The sequence below is a fragment of the Nelumbo nucifera genome, chromosome 3 (genome assembly GCF_055504915.1).
Source record: "Nelumbo nucifera cultivar China Antique chromosome 3, China Antique-T2T, whole genome shotgun sequence".
Classification (NCBI taxonomy): Eukaryota; Viridiplantae; Streptophyta; class Magnoliopsida; order Proteales; family Nelumbonaceae; genus Nelumbo; species Nelumbo nucifera.
In genome coordinates this window covers 97,010,402-97,026,103 of record NC_142651.1, presented here as the reverse complement: position 1 = coordinate 97,026,103, position 15,702 = coordinate 97,010,402, and the positions used below count along the sequence as shown (strand labels likewise).

Genomic DNA, 15,702 nt, shown 5'->3' with positions numbered 1-15,702 from the left:
TAGCATACTGTGAGATTAGTACGAAGAGTGATTTGTGAAGAGCAGATATGGGCTCAAAAGTCTTATCAGAAACTTGGGGGGAAATTATTTGCTCAAAAGTCTTATCAGATATGGGCTCAAAAGTCTTATCAATAGCATACTGTGCAATGGATTTTACTGTATAAAACAAAAAAGTGGGAGGAGAAAATTAATTAAAGAGATTGAAATGTTTTTAGTTAGACGAAAATTAATACCCATAAATTGTATATTGTAAGGTTATTATTTTAACCTTTTGTATCCATGGTCACCTAGATATGGAACCAAATTCAATTTCTAATATTCACTATGTATCTAATCAATAAAATTAGGTGTTCAATTATGGTGCATTCATTGATATTGGTTGCATGTTAATAAATCTAGATCTAAACCAATTACATTAAAGCCTGTTTACTACTTTTTCTTAGTTCACGTTTTATAAATTATACTTTTGAGTTCAAATCAGCCCCTATAACGTTTCACAGCACTAGCACTGTTCACGGGTCGGGTTGGGTCGGTTTACTGTAGTTTTTCCAACTGACTTGACTTGGTTGGGTTACCTGACATAGAAACTGAAACCGACCTAGTGTTAAGCAAAATCGACCTGGTCGGTTTAAGTCAGGTTGGGTCGGTTTCGGTTCTAAGTTCATCCTTGTGATAAAATCTTGGCTAATTTTAAAAACAGTCATAAATTGAACATCATTTCAGCCATCTCCTATGATAAAATTTAAATGAAAAGTTAATCACAAAAGTTGTTCATTAATCACTATTCACTAATCCAAAGTTTCTTGCAACCATTCAAAAACTAGGTGGCCTTATGGGTTTTGGAACTTCATGTTTGAACTAGGAACTAAGTCGGTTCGGTTTGGGTTTGTTTCGGTTTTCTTGTGTGAAAACCAAAACCGACCCGAATCATCGGTTTAGGAATTTTGCACAACCCGAAACTGACCCGTGCTGATGAAAACCCGGCCGACTCGGATTGGGTCGGTCCAGATTGATCGGTTTGGTCGAATTGGGCCTTCTTATGAACAGCCCTACACAGCACATCCCTGCCATGTATTGAGAACATCTCCCAATGATGATATCATCATTCCTGATATTATCATTGGGATATTTGTGAGGAATTGATTCCGTCTCTATAATTTTATATTCAATAGAATTTATTTACCATCACATTAAAGTTTGTTACTGGATTCATTCCCTGTACGGGTGGGGATAAAAAATTCAGTCATTCTCCCTAAATTCAAATTGAAAGACAGATTGCAGATTAAGAGGGAATAACCCCCCAAAAACAATTTATGCTGTTCTCTTTTGAAAAATCAAAGAATAGAAATTAAAGATCCAAATAAGTAATAAAGCTTGGCCTTAACTTAATGCAGTCCTAATTGATCTCTTTGTTAGTGCAAACAATTAATTAAGCTTGGTACTTAGCTTATTCGGGTAAATTGTACCTCCCTCTTTCTCTCTCTCTCTAATGAACATGTATATATAATTAAACGACCACCAGAGATCAAGATCAGATATAGACGGAGAGGAGTTGGAGAAGTTGATGAGTTGTACTTTATGCATGTAACGATGTCGGGGGTGTTGATATTCAGAAAGAACGGCGTGGTGCAGTTCATCTCCAATCCAACCAAGGAATCATTCCAGCAGGAAGCAGAGGCAGAGTCAACTTATTTTGGGGTTGGAGGAGGAACGGCAACGGCACCAGGCGCCCGTCCACGAGTGTTGGTGTACGTCCCTTCGAACCAAGTTATCAAATCCTACGCCGAGCTGGAGCAACGCCTCCAGGAACTCGGCTGGACGCGCTACCACAACGGCCAGAGCCGGAGCTCCGACCTCATCCAGTATCACCGCTCTGATGCTTCAGCCCACCTCATTTCTCTCCCCACCAACTTCAACAACTTCAGCTCCATCCACATGTACGACATCGTCGTCAAGAACCCCTCCTACTTTCAGGTCCGTGTCCTATGATCCTATATCTACGTGCGTGCCCTTCCATCTCCCTTATTCTTCCAGTCTTTAGGCTATGTTTGGGAGTGCACCAATAAGCATTTATTTGTGTCTGATTAACTGCTTAATTATTCAACAGTTTCAAAGTTTCCGTTTACTTTTAAGTGATTATCCGATAGAAGGTTTATTAATTTACTTTGTAGCCTGTATTGGGAAATGGGAACATCGATCTCTTGTATTATAAGCCTACGGATTTTTTTTTTTTTTTTTTTGATGGATAAATTAACTAGAAATTAAGACAACACTATAACAAAAAGAGAGGTTCTATACAATCAGGCGGATGGCCCCAAAGCCAAAGCAGAAATCATCCTCCAAAGATTTTCCAAATTGATTCAATTTATGGGCCACCTGAGTCTTAAGATCTGTTAACATATTTGAACTTTACATTTACAAAAAAAGTAGGAATAATTAAGAGATAATTCTGTCCATCCAAATAGCTGAAGAACAAAAGAAAACCCAGACGATCCTGGTATTGTTCACATAACGCAGTTGATTTTTTATTTTAAACAGAAGTGTACACATTTCGCTGCGGTTTACTGGTAGTAGCTAATATGTTACTAAAAACCATGCAATAATCTTGCGCAGTTCCATTCAGGTTTTTACAGGTTTTCCGATAAATTGAAGTGTAAAAATAATTGTAGCGAAATTGTGCAGCAGATCTAGATTCTCTTGCATGGTTTTCGAACTGTTCCAGGTCATTTGGCTTGGGGGAATCGTCCATGCAATCAGTTCTGTTTTACCCTGCAAAAAATCATTGAATCAGTTAACCATTCATTGAACCTAGCAATCAAACCATCAACATGCATGTTCAATGATTTTTGGTCATTTTTTATTTTTAGTTATTTTTTTTAAATTACAAAGACCCTCCTATACTTTGTTTTGTGACAAAGACCTTCATATATTATGACTGTGAGACAAAGACCCCCCTTGACCGTTAAGTCAAATGATGGAATAGGTTAAATTATCAAAATAACCCTGCCTTTTTTCTCTTAAAACCTATTCAACCTATTGTTTTTCCTTTCTTCACTTCTTTCCCCCTCCCTTGCCATTCTCTCTCATTCTTTCTCTCTCCCAACTCTCACCCAACGCCATGAGAAGGGATTCTCTGCTCATCCCCTCCAAACCCATGCCGCTCTTCTTCTGCCTACAGAGATGCTCTAACCTCGGAGTGTGAGAGGTACAAGACACGGTGAGTTAGGGGGAACCCAAATCAGAAACTACAAATTCAGTGAAGATTGCAGAGACAATCTTGTTTGGGACTGGTCTTATTAACTTATCAGCTAGGCACCGGGTCCACCCCAACCCAGACCCATTAAAAAGCAAAAAATAATTGTATTCGTCTATTAGACAACTGGGTAATATTCTATGGGAAGGGGAAAGATGGGAAGCGGATTGAGTAGTTCAAACATTCTGAACATTGAATATGAAGAACAGTTGGATTCCATTAGTAATCTTCCGTAATCCTGATAGCTAACGCCTGACCCAATTTCTCTGAAGAACAGAGCGAGCGCTGGCCCCTCTGAATAACAACACTCCCGGCTGGGTTCTTATAACATGATCCACTTCCAGTCTAATCTTGCCTTGTAGTAAGCGTCCATAATCCTGATAGCTAACGCCTGACTCAATTTCTCTGAAGAACAGAGCGAGCACTGGCCCCTCTGAGTAACAACACTTCCGGCTGGGTTCTTATAACATGATCCAATTCCAGTCTAATCTTGCCTTGCCATCGTTCTCTCTAAACAAATTAAGCGTCGAAATTTACTTTAAACCATAAACCAATGGTGGCTGATGGTAGCCAATAAGCACTCTCCTCTTGTTTCATCTTCGAGGCGAGGAGAAATGCTCGTACCGTTCATGGAATTATGCAAGGGTCTCGGTTCTGTTAGCCATGGACAGTCGGAAGTTAATATTCGCTTAGGGTAGAGAGAGAGGAGAGAGAGAAGAGAGAGAGAGTGTGAGGTTGGGGAAGATGAACAGTATTTTTCTCGTCTAAGGGTCGTATGAGGATTAAAAAATATTACAATGGCCTTTTGGGATGGAAGGCTAACCGAAGGGTCTTTGTCTCACGGTCATAGTACAGGGGGTCTTTGTCGCAAAACAAAGTAGAGGGGGTCTTTGTCACAGACCCCATAGTATGGGGGAGTCTTTGTAATTTATCTTAATTGTTTTGTCAGAGTGGGCCATCTTTTCGAACCGAAGTGTTGAGCCGTCAATCCGAAAACCGATGACTAGAATGATTCTGTTTCTAGGTTGTTTTTTAAAACCATACTCTCTTATAAGTTATTCTCCATGCAATTAAAACCGAATCGTATACTATCGGATTTTTTTTGATAAAAAAGAAACTGTTAGCACATGTACAACTCGACAATAACTGACTCAATCACTTACGAATTCTCCTATTAATTACTTACTTATTTTATAACTAACCAAATTTACCTTGTATCTTTTTTTTGAAATTCAAATTGGTATTGTAACTGACAACTATATATATTTGGTTTCAATTACAATCAATATTGCGGGAGAAAATCCTTTTTTTTCCAATACTATCCAGTTTTCGCATTCTTCCTAACTTGGTATCAAAGCTTTCTTATCCGGGCTCTCATGGCATAAGGAAGCACCTCCTCTACAACAACCATTGTAGCATATGGATCAATGAGTGCACTTAGTCCATCAAACATGGGCAACATTGCACACCTTCTTCCCATCAAGTTGAGCGGGAACAACTTTAATCTATGGAAGGCTCAGTTCATGCCAATTTTCAGACTTCATCAACTATTGGGATATATTGATGGTACGAATCCCTGCCCTTCTCAATATGTTAGGAGCTCTGTCCCTGGAACTGATACTAAAGACACAATGAGTGTCAATCTTGCATATATTACTTGGCAACAAAATGATCAAATGATATTAATTTGGATCATTGCCTCTCTCACTGAATCCACTATGGCACATGTTGTTAGCTATTCTACATCCTATGATGCATCGCAGAAACTTACCCGAACATATTCCTCGTCCTCTCGTGTGAGAGTTCAACAACTGAGACTTCAATTAGCAAATCTCAAGAGAGGATCTACTAGTTGTACTTAGTACCTTGAGAATGTGCGTATCATTGCTGATAATCTTGTAGCAATAGACAAACTAAAGTCTGATGAAGATCTCATTTTGGCCGCTCTAGGAGGCCTTGGCCCTGAGTATGGACCATTTGTTACATCTGTCACTACAAGAGCAACTCCTCTTTCCTTTAATGACTTTTGTGGTATGCTTCTTAGTCAAGAATATCGTTTGAATGATCTTTAACCTCACAACTCAGATCTTCAAATACCATCAGTTAATGCAGATACGAAGTCCTATCAAGGTTCACACTGTGGTCACAACAACAATTATAAGGGAAAACAACAGAACACCCACTACAAATAGCAAGGCAAAGGCCAATATCCACATCAACACAATGGTCAGAATCATGGTAGTGGCAAAGGCTACAAAGGGAATGGTCAGTACTCAAATTATAATCATGGAGGTGGACCACAGTATCCATGCATCTACAGTCAACTCTGTAATCAGTCGGGACACAAGGCTCTGCATTGCCCACAACATTTCAACCATGCACTCATAGGTGAAATGACATCCAACATGGCTACTACTCATTTTAATAACTTTAGAAATGTGTGGTATCCTGACTCGGGTGCTTCAAATCACTTAATTGCAGACATATCCAATTTGTCCCTTCACTTTGAATATCAAGGTCCAGAACAAATTTCAATTGGTAATGAAACAGGTTTGTGTATCTCCCATGTTGGCTCTTCACAATTTGTCTCTAGCTCTTACCCCTATATGATGAAAGATATTCTCCTTGTTCCTAAAATCAAGAAAAATCTTTTATTTGTTAGTCAATTTACATGAGATAATAATGTTGTATTTGAGTTTCATCCTACTCATTTTGTGATCAAGGATCGAGAGACGGGGAAGGAACTAGTTCAAGGCCCGAATAAGAATGGCTTGTACTAGCTCATAGTAGATCGTGTTCTCTCTACAAATAAATCTCATTTGTCAACAATGACTAGTGAATGTACCACTTACACTCAATGGCATCATCGGTTTGGACATCCCTCCATGAACGTTTTGAAGCGTATTCTCAACCAACATGGTTTACCTTGCATAAATAAATTGGACAAATCTCTATGTGTTGCATGTCAAACCAGCATAAGTCATCGCCTTTCTCTTCAATCTAGTTCTACTAAGAGTATTGCACCACTACATTTGATCTTTTCAGATGTTTGGGGGCTAGCACCTGTTGCCTCAGTGGATGGTTTCTGTTACTATGTATTGTTTATGGATTATTTTTCTAAATATACTTGGATATTTCCCATCTCACATAAATCTGATGTGCTTCATGTGTTTATGAGATTCAAACGTCTAGTTGAAAATTACTTTGACTGTAAGATCAAATCTCTTCAATCAGATTGGGGTGGAGAGTATCAGTCATTTTTCAAGTTCCTTGACTCTCAATGTATAGTACATCGGGTTTCTTGCCCTCATACCCATGAACAAAATGGGTCAACAGAGCACAAGCACCTCCAATTGTCGAATCTGGCTTGGCTCTACTTCATAATGTTGGTCTTTCATCTACCTTTTGGTCGTATGCATTTACAACTGCTACATATCTTATTAATCGGTTACCCATGAAGTCCAATGGTAATTTATCACCGTATGAGTGCCTCTTTCATCAAGCTCCTAATTACACCTTTCTAAAAGTTTTTGGGTCCTTGGCTACGACCATATACCAAGAACAAACTTGAGCCCAGGTCCAAACAATGTTTTTTGTAGGGTACAACCCCACTCACAAAAGCTATTTGTGTTATCACCAAGCAACAAAGAAAATTTTTATTTCTCGGCATGCAGTCTTTGATGAATATACTTTCCCCTTTGTAGCAGCAAGTACCATTGATCACTCATCCAAAGAAAGAACTTTGTTGCTGCTTATTATTTCTTCTCCATTATAGCATAACGCAATGTCTTCATCTATGCCACATGCTGAACCTCCACCATCTACTAGTAATCTACCACCATCTATCAACACTCCAAGACCCACAATTGACAACCACTCATCTATAACTATCTCTCCATCTAATGTTGCTACATCATCCGCTCCAGTTTTTGTTGACAACACATCATCAAATGTTGTAATGCCTCCAGCACCCACTCGATGTCATCCTATGGTCACTAGAAATCAAGATGGGACCCGGCAGCCAAAAATTCTTTTTTTAGGATTTTGCAATACAAGTGATCAAATAGAACCCACAAGCTATTCACAGGCAGTTAAAGATCCACAATGGCGTCAAGCCATGACCGATGATTTTAATGTTCTCATCAAGAATGGTACTTGGGTATTGGTTCCTCCCAACTCTCATTAGAACTTTGTTGGTTGTAAATGGGTTTTCAAAATTAAGTGGAACCTAGATGGTACTATGGAGCGTTATAAAGCCCGTCTCGTGGCCAAGGGCTTTCATCAACGAGAGGGGGTTGATTACAAAAAAACATTTAGTCCAATTGTGAAGCCCACAATGATTCGACTCATTCTTGCCATTGCTCTCTCACAAAACTGGATGGTGTAGCAACTCGATGTATCCAATGCCTTTTTACATGGCTACCTGGACGAGAAGGTGTATATGTCCCAACCCCCCAGGTTTGTGGATCCTCAATACCCATTCCATGTTTGTTTACTGCAATGCTCACTCTATAGGCTGAAACAAGCCCCAGGAGCTTGGTTTCAGCGTCTCAACAATTTTCTTCAAGCACATGGATTTGTTGGATCTAAAACTAATTCTTCACTCTTTATTTACTGCAATGGAGGCACTCTCATTTATTTTTTGGTGTACGTTGATGATCTTGTCACGGGCAATGACACTTTCAACAATGAACTCTCTTTTGCAGTCCCTTGGTTCTACCTTTGCTTTACGGGACCTTGGTTAGCTCAATTATTTTTTAGGTGTTGAAGCCACCTACAACTCTACGGGTCTATTTCTCAGTCAATAAAAATACACTAGGGATCTTCTCCAACGGACTAAGATGGCTAAACCTAAGGCTATCCAAACACCCATGTCTCCTTCTACCACTTTAACTTGCACATCTGGTTCAGCTCTCCCTGATCCAATAGAATACAAGAGCATTGTTAGTATGTTATAGTACTTAACTATTACTCGACTCGACATAGCCTTTGTGGTCAATCGTGTATCTCAGTACATGCACAAACCGACCATTGAACAATGGACAACCATCAAACACCTTCTTCATTATCTTAAAGCCACTCTTCACTTTGGATTGCATTTCACTTGCTCTTCCTCTTTCAATTTGTTTGCTTATTCGGATGCGGATTGGGCTGGCAATCCAGATGATCGTAAATCCACAAGTGGTTATGCCATCTATCTCGGGCCCGACCTTATCTCATGGGCCTCTCGCAAGAAATGCTTGATAGCAAGGTCTTCTATAGAAGCTGAGTATCGCTCTCTTGCCTCTGTAGCAGCTGAACTCACATGGTTACAGTTTTTAATTGGTGAACTAGGTCTCTCTTTCACCACTCCTCCAACACTATGGTGTGATAATGTTGGTGCAACATACCTAACTGCCAACCCGATTTTTCACTCTTGCACCAAACACATGGAGATAGAGTTTCACTTTGTTCGCGACAAAGTGGCCTCTCGCAATTTAGAAGTGCGTTATATTTCAACAAAAGATCAGGTTGCAAATATCCTCACCAAAGCCCTTCCTAAGGCCCATTTTGTTGATCTTCGTTTCAAATTGAACATCACTGAGAGTGAGCTCAATTTGCGGGGGCATGTTAGCACATGTACAGCTCGACAATTACTGACTCAGTCACTCACTAATTCTCCTATTAATTACTTAATTATTTTATAACTAACCAAATTTACCATGTGTCTTTTTTTTGAAATTCAATTTGATATTGTAGCTGACAATTGTATATATTTGGTTTCAATTACAATCAATCTCACGAGAGAAAATCCTTTTTTTCTATACTGTCTAGTTTTTGCATTCTTCCTAACTGAAACATATTATAATGCTGATAAAGTAACAAAGTCCTTTACATTAGGAGCCCATGAATGGTAATTAGTAATAGTAAAAAGATCCTGGTTCAGAGTTTTTGCTTTCTGAGCTATTGTGTGTGGGCTTGGAGATTATATCCCCAATTTAATTACAAAACAAAAAGAGAAGGAATTGAAACTGTTAAGCAAATTTTCAGTCTTTTATAAAAGCGAGAGGTAAGACCAAGGAGAGCAGCTTAGTGCTTGCAACACCAAAAGGGAGTCCAAGCAAATGAGAATATGTCCTTGAGAAAACTGCTTTGCAAATTGGACTCCTTGGAAAATTGCCAATAGCTCATCTTCGGCTGCAAATCCTCGACTTTGAGCCTTTCCATCCACTAAACCTAGGCAATAGAAGGAGTTATATAGGTAAATCACCCCAAAGGAACAATTATTCGCGGATAATGATCCTCCATTAGTAAATAAGATAATTTGTATATGAAGTTCTAAGTGCAAATTAAAGTTCTAAGCTGCAAGATTTTGTATAAGATTAGGCTTGGGAGTGTTTAAAAATAAGTGTCTATTTGGGTCGAGACCGTACCATGCATTAATCACTTATTGGTGTTTGAGAAATAAACCTGAAATAAGTGCTTATTTAAAAAATAAAGGCTTATCTTGTAAGCCCAAATTTCTAGCTTTTTTAAAGTGCTTATACAATAAGCACTTATTCAATTTTTTTTCCAAAATTATCCCTAGTGGAATTGTGAAATACCACTTATAAAACTATCCCTTGTTGAATTTTATAGAAGTGCTTTTATTAAAGTGCTTTCATAAAAGTACTTTTATAAAATGCTTTCATAAAGTACTTTCATAAGAGTGCTTTCATAAAAATATTTTTATAAAAGTGCTTTCGTAAAATGCTTTCATAAAAGTGCTTTCTGCTTTCGTAAAATTTGAAAGAAAATGAAGGAAAAAATAGTCACATGCTTATTTAAGTGCTTATCAGAGAAAATTAAAGACTATCAAACTCCCAACATGAAATATGTGCTTATTTTTTGAAGCACTTGAAAAAGTTGGGTGCCAAATGTAAATAAGTGCTAATTTGAATATGCACTTGCTTTTAAGCACTTATTTATAATATGAGCATTCCCAAACATGGCCTTAAGAGATTATTCACTTTCATTAAGATCCAATGCACAGAAATTTGGTGATCCTTGAAACATTTTTTATCGCAAGCATACCAGATATAGTAAAAGGCTAATGCATACCAACTTAAAATCAAGTTGGTTAGATTCTTATCTGGGATAGAATTGAGGAGAGAATTAATGCACTGGAGCCACGAGTCTTGGAATAGGGAGTGGAGTGAAATGTTCCGGGGGCTGCAAATAAGATTGCTTTGGAGAAGGGACACTAGTGTAAAAAAGATGATTCATTGATTCAAAGTCCTAAACACAAAGGCCACATTGTTTATCCTGAGGATTTCCTCAGTGAAAATCTTTTCTTTCACAAGAATATAATAGTTGATGATTCTCCAAAGAAGTAATTGATATCTCGATGGTATGGGGAAGTTTCCAAATCCTTTTATAACAATTCCTCTAGGACTCTGAGATGGATTGAGAATTGGTATGGTTAATCTTGACATAGGTCTATTTAGTTAAGAATTTCCCTGAGGGATGAAGTCGCCAGATCCAAGAGGTGAGGGTAACTCCAGGAAGGATGGGAGTACTTGGGGCTTCTCATTTGGAACTTGTTATTATCTTGAATCCAAGGAACATGCTCAATTGGGGTGTTTGAATGGAGGTTATCAAGTACCCCACTTCATGAAAATGCAACTACCATCCAATGGAGCGAGCTAGATTGCTTGACGAAATAGGGGAAACTACCTACATTTTTTAGATACTTTGATTTTCATATTTGGGCCCACAACGTTATGTTGTTCATTCAGGAATCACCAGAAGCAGTGTCCTAAAAGTCCCCAATGGGCATTAAGTTTCTTTCCTGTTTCTCATATATTATGCCATTAACACTCTCTCCTTCAATAACTCATGACACCAATTCTCTCTCATCTTCATTATTTCATTAAATTTCCTAAGATTCATTAGGGTAAATCTCTTAACTACCCTTAAGTTTTAGGAAATATATTAAAACATCTCCTATTGTTTGCAAAATCCATTAAAGTACCCCTAGGTTTTCTGACAATAGGAAAAATACCTCCCATCCATTAGTTCTCTGTTACATTCCACTCACATGTGACATCACATGACTGTTATAATATTTTAAAAACCCAATTTTCCCCTTTTTCTTCTTCAACATTTCTAATTACTGAAACTCATCTCTTCTATCACATGCATTCCCACTACCAAAACCCATCTTTCGTATCACTGGCTTCCCCGAATGGCACGAACAAATATTATGCTAAAAGCAGTAATTATGGCTACAACAAAGTGTTGTATTCAAATACCCTTAGTTGATTAAGGTTATGTTTGGTTTAAAAGAAATGATAGGGTAAGGTGAGGAAACCTATACAAGGCCCTTGTATAGGTTTCCCTACCTTTTTTATTTTAAACAAAACACATCCTTAAGGAAGCTTTTTAGATGAAGAACTACATAAGAAACAAAGAGTGATTGTAGAAGCAATTGTAAGTTTGCTAAATCAAGATTCGCTCCTCATAAAGCACACTTCACACCAACCTCACAACACTTGCAACCACACACTAGGAATACCTTTTGTACTTGTGTGTTGTCATTCATGGGGAGATATTCTCGATGCATGGCTGCAATGTGTTGTGAGGTTGGTGTGAGGCACGCTTTGTGAGGAGCAAATCCAATTTCAAGTTTGCTACCAATTGAGTTAAGAAAGGGTTTAGTACCAAGTTTGCTTGAAAACACAACAATTTCTATGTTTTCACATATTCCATAGGATATAGCAAACTTGTTATTCAATATAAACTTTTTCACCTTGTTGGACTCTTTTAGGGCCTATTCATATCCTCTCAACTCTTATCTCTAAAATGGCATTGTATCACTTTCACAAAGAGAGGGGGGTGTTCAGTTGCCACTTTTTAGTCAGCCTTAATGTACCAAATGATGTCATAAAATCTTTATTTACTTTCCAAAAATACCCCCATGTCCTCCTTTTATATATATATATATATATATATATATCAAGGTCTAACCCATCCAACCTATATAGTTGAACTATTGGCCTACATTCCTAGAGGCAAAACCAATTGAACCTCTAAGTTAGTTTTTTAATTAATATTTAATTAATTAATAGAGCAATATTTAATTAATACCTAACTATATATTAAATAGTAAAAATTTAATTACTTTTTAAATAATTGATTTTTAGTAACTATATATTATTAATTATTTTATCAAATATAAAATAATTTTAACAATTAATATATTAAAATTAAATATTTTAAATAATAACTAATTATTATTAATTAAATGATTAATAAAATTAATTAATATTTAAAATTAAGTATTTAAATTTAATAAGTATTAATAAATTTAACGTAAATAATTTAGCATAATAATTAATTATTTAATTAGTTTATTAATAATTATTAAATAAGAATAATTAATTAACTATTCAATTACTCAATTGTTTTGTAATAATTATTTATTTTTATTAATTATTTAACTACTTAAATAATTATTAATAATTATTAAATAAGAATAATTAATTAACTATTCAATTACTCAATTGTTTTGTAATAATTAGTTATTTTTATTACTAATTAATTATTAAATAATTAATCATTTATACCTATTTATTTTTTATTTTTTATTAATTATTTGTAGTTATATTTAATTATTAAAAAATTATTTAATTATTTATAATTTTTGTTCAATTTATTTATGTTTTAACCATTTTATTTTTATTAATTAATTTTTAGTTGTTTTGTTAAATAGTTAAAGATACTTTCTCATTTCCAAGGTTAAAACAATTAATTGCTCAGTTTTAGTACTCAACATTCAGATTTAAGACAATACTAGTAGGGATTCGTGTGATGAGTGAGCTTTGGTAAAGAGAAGTTGAAGCAAAAGGTCTAAAATTATTAATTAACAATCAATATAAAAATTGTTATTATCAATAATAACAATCAATAATTGTTTTTATTATTTAATAAATCATATGATTTTATATAGATAATATATGTAAGTAATTACTAATATATATTTGTTTTTTAGATTATGAATTACTTATTGTTATTAATGATTTAATTTTAACAATTATTGTTAGTCAAATTGTACTTTAACAATAACAATTATTGTTATTCATGGCGGGGGCAGCCGATTCGTAGATCGGAACGACAGGAATTCACTCGTGCCGCTGGGCGAGTTTGTTTGCCGAGTGGATGTCTCGGTCGCAAGTGACGCAGAGGGCAGCAGCGTCAATCTCACAGGTGACACTAGCCAGGGCTTGCTCACAGACCTCGCACATCCAAGCCCGCTCGTGCCGGGAGGCGAGCTTGTTCGTGCCATGAACCTTGGCGTTGTAGTTGAAGCAGAGGAACACCGAGTTTGCCCGACAGAACAATACGGCCGACGCCGATTTGCACGAATCACAGGGCTTTGCCAACAAGCTCCAACTCGTCAGGTATCCCTTGCCACTTTCATCGTCGATGGCCATCTCACTTACTCAAGCAAACAAAGCGGATCGTTTCGTGTTGACTAGACTGAATGTGCCCTTTGCCTGGTTCAGTTGGAGGAAGGAGATATCGTACGTTGGTTGCCAAACTGTTGACATGCCTTCCACTTACGTTGCATTGATCAGTGGTTCGCTTCTCACGCGAATTGCCCACTCTATCGATCGCCCATTGTGGCAACACCCGTGTCCATAGCATTGCTGATGCCCTCTGTTGGGGCCGAAGCAGAGGAAGACAGAGGCCATGATCGAGTTGAGGCTCATAGCCAAGCTGGAACTGGCGGCCACCAAGTTGGGGTTAACGATTCCATTTCGCAGCTGGCTCACTCGTCAAATCGTTTGCTTTGACACTGTGCTTCTCTTATTTGGCTCTGATACCATGTAAAACCAGAGCTTTTCTGGTTTCTCCTTTCTTGTTTTTCATTCATTGAGGATTCAGATATATATATATATATATATATATATATATATATATATATATATATATACAGCCATCGAATCTCTTAAGTTTACAGGAACTCAAACTCAATCCTATCTTTCCTATCTCAACTATACAAGATAAGGATTAAAAGAGAACGAAGACTCCTACTCCAAATTTGACCCTAACTCAGCGGAGTCTCCTAATCCCGGAGACTCCTAATTCAATCCTAACACCCTGATATGCTAGATGATACGAAGGAGTTCACTTGTGATGGTTATTGAAGGATATGCTGAGAGAGAGAGAGAGAGAGAGAGAGAGAGAGAGAGAATGGTATGCACAACCCTGGTTTCAAGAAACTTTTCACATATTTCAACAAAAAGTTATATTTCTTTAAGATGTTTTGTTAGGATTGAATTAGGAGTCTTCGGGATTAGGAGACTCCGCTGAGTTAGGATCGAATTCGGAGTTTGAGTTACAGGAACTCAAACTCAAACCTATCTTTCCTATCTCAACTATACAAGATAAGGATTAGAAGAGAACAGAGACTCCTACTCCGAATTCGATCCTAACTCAGCGGAGTCTCCTAATCCCGGAGACTCCTAATTCAATCCTAACATGTTTGGTTTCCCAAACTGTCAAACGTTAAAGCTATTAGCATGCACGGTATTAACAGGAGTTGGTGCCTTGTTTGGAGTCTAAGAGGTGTTTAAAAGTGCTCAAAGACATGGGTACGAGATGCTTTGAAAGTTCAAACGTCTCTGCCTTCACTTTGTTTCACTCATTTGATTGGTTGCTGGAATAATTATGTGGATTTAAAAAAAAAATAGAAAATTAGAATGGGGGTTTCCTGCAAAGAGAGATGTGCTTACATGGCACATTCCCTTTTAGTATATATAGAGTTCACATCTCTGCCCCACAAAGAGCCGCCCCACAGCACATCCCAACTGTGTATCAGAATTCTCAATACACGGCGGGGATGTGTTGTGGGGCGGAGATGTGAGCTCATATATATATTGCCTACTTTCAAATATTAGAACCAATAATACTTATTTCAGTTTAAGATATCAAACTTAAAAGAAAATGAATAAGCCCTTACGCTGTGTTTGGTTGCAGTGCAATTTTATTTGTACTAGTACAAATGTATTGGAGTGCAAATGAAAAAAAATGCAAATTCTTGTTTAATTTTGTTTTGGGTTTACTTTATTCTGCTTCATGTCTTAATTTATTCCATTTGTACTGCAATCAAATAAAAATAAACTAAAATTTAAAACAAAAATAGGTCAAAATGTACATTCAAATCATTTGCACTGCCATAATTTTGCACAAGTACAACCAAACACAGCCTTAGTCTCTCTAGCCATGCGACAATGTTGACAAGAATCCAAATTTGTTTAGCGAGCCGAAACTTAATGAAGGGGTGAGTTTCATCCTCGTCATCTCAATGTTAATTTTTGGTCAGGATTTTGTTTATTATTAGAAGCCACGTGAACACTTCAATTTTGGACTCAAGTTTTAAGCGTCTACCGAAATTTTTGAGTTCATACATAGTGGCAGATTTT

The 15,702-nt window shown here is 37.0% G+C and overlaps 1 long non-coding RNA gene across 1 annotated transcript; it reads left to right on the top strand.

The window, feature by feature from the left end:
* Nucleotides 1-1,345: 1,345 nt before the first annotated feature.
* On the top strand, nt 1,346-6,434 carry LOC104586874 (uncharacterized). Its single transcript, XR_733515.3, has 3 exons — nt 1,346-5,641; nt 5,735-5,803; nt 5,977-6,434. It is a non-coding gene; the product is annotated as an uncharacterized LOC104586874 (long non-coding RNA).
* The last annotated feature ends 9,268 nt before the right edge of the window (nt 6,435-15,702 follow it).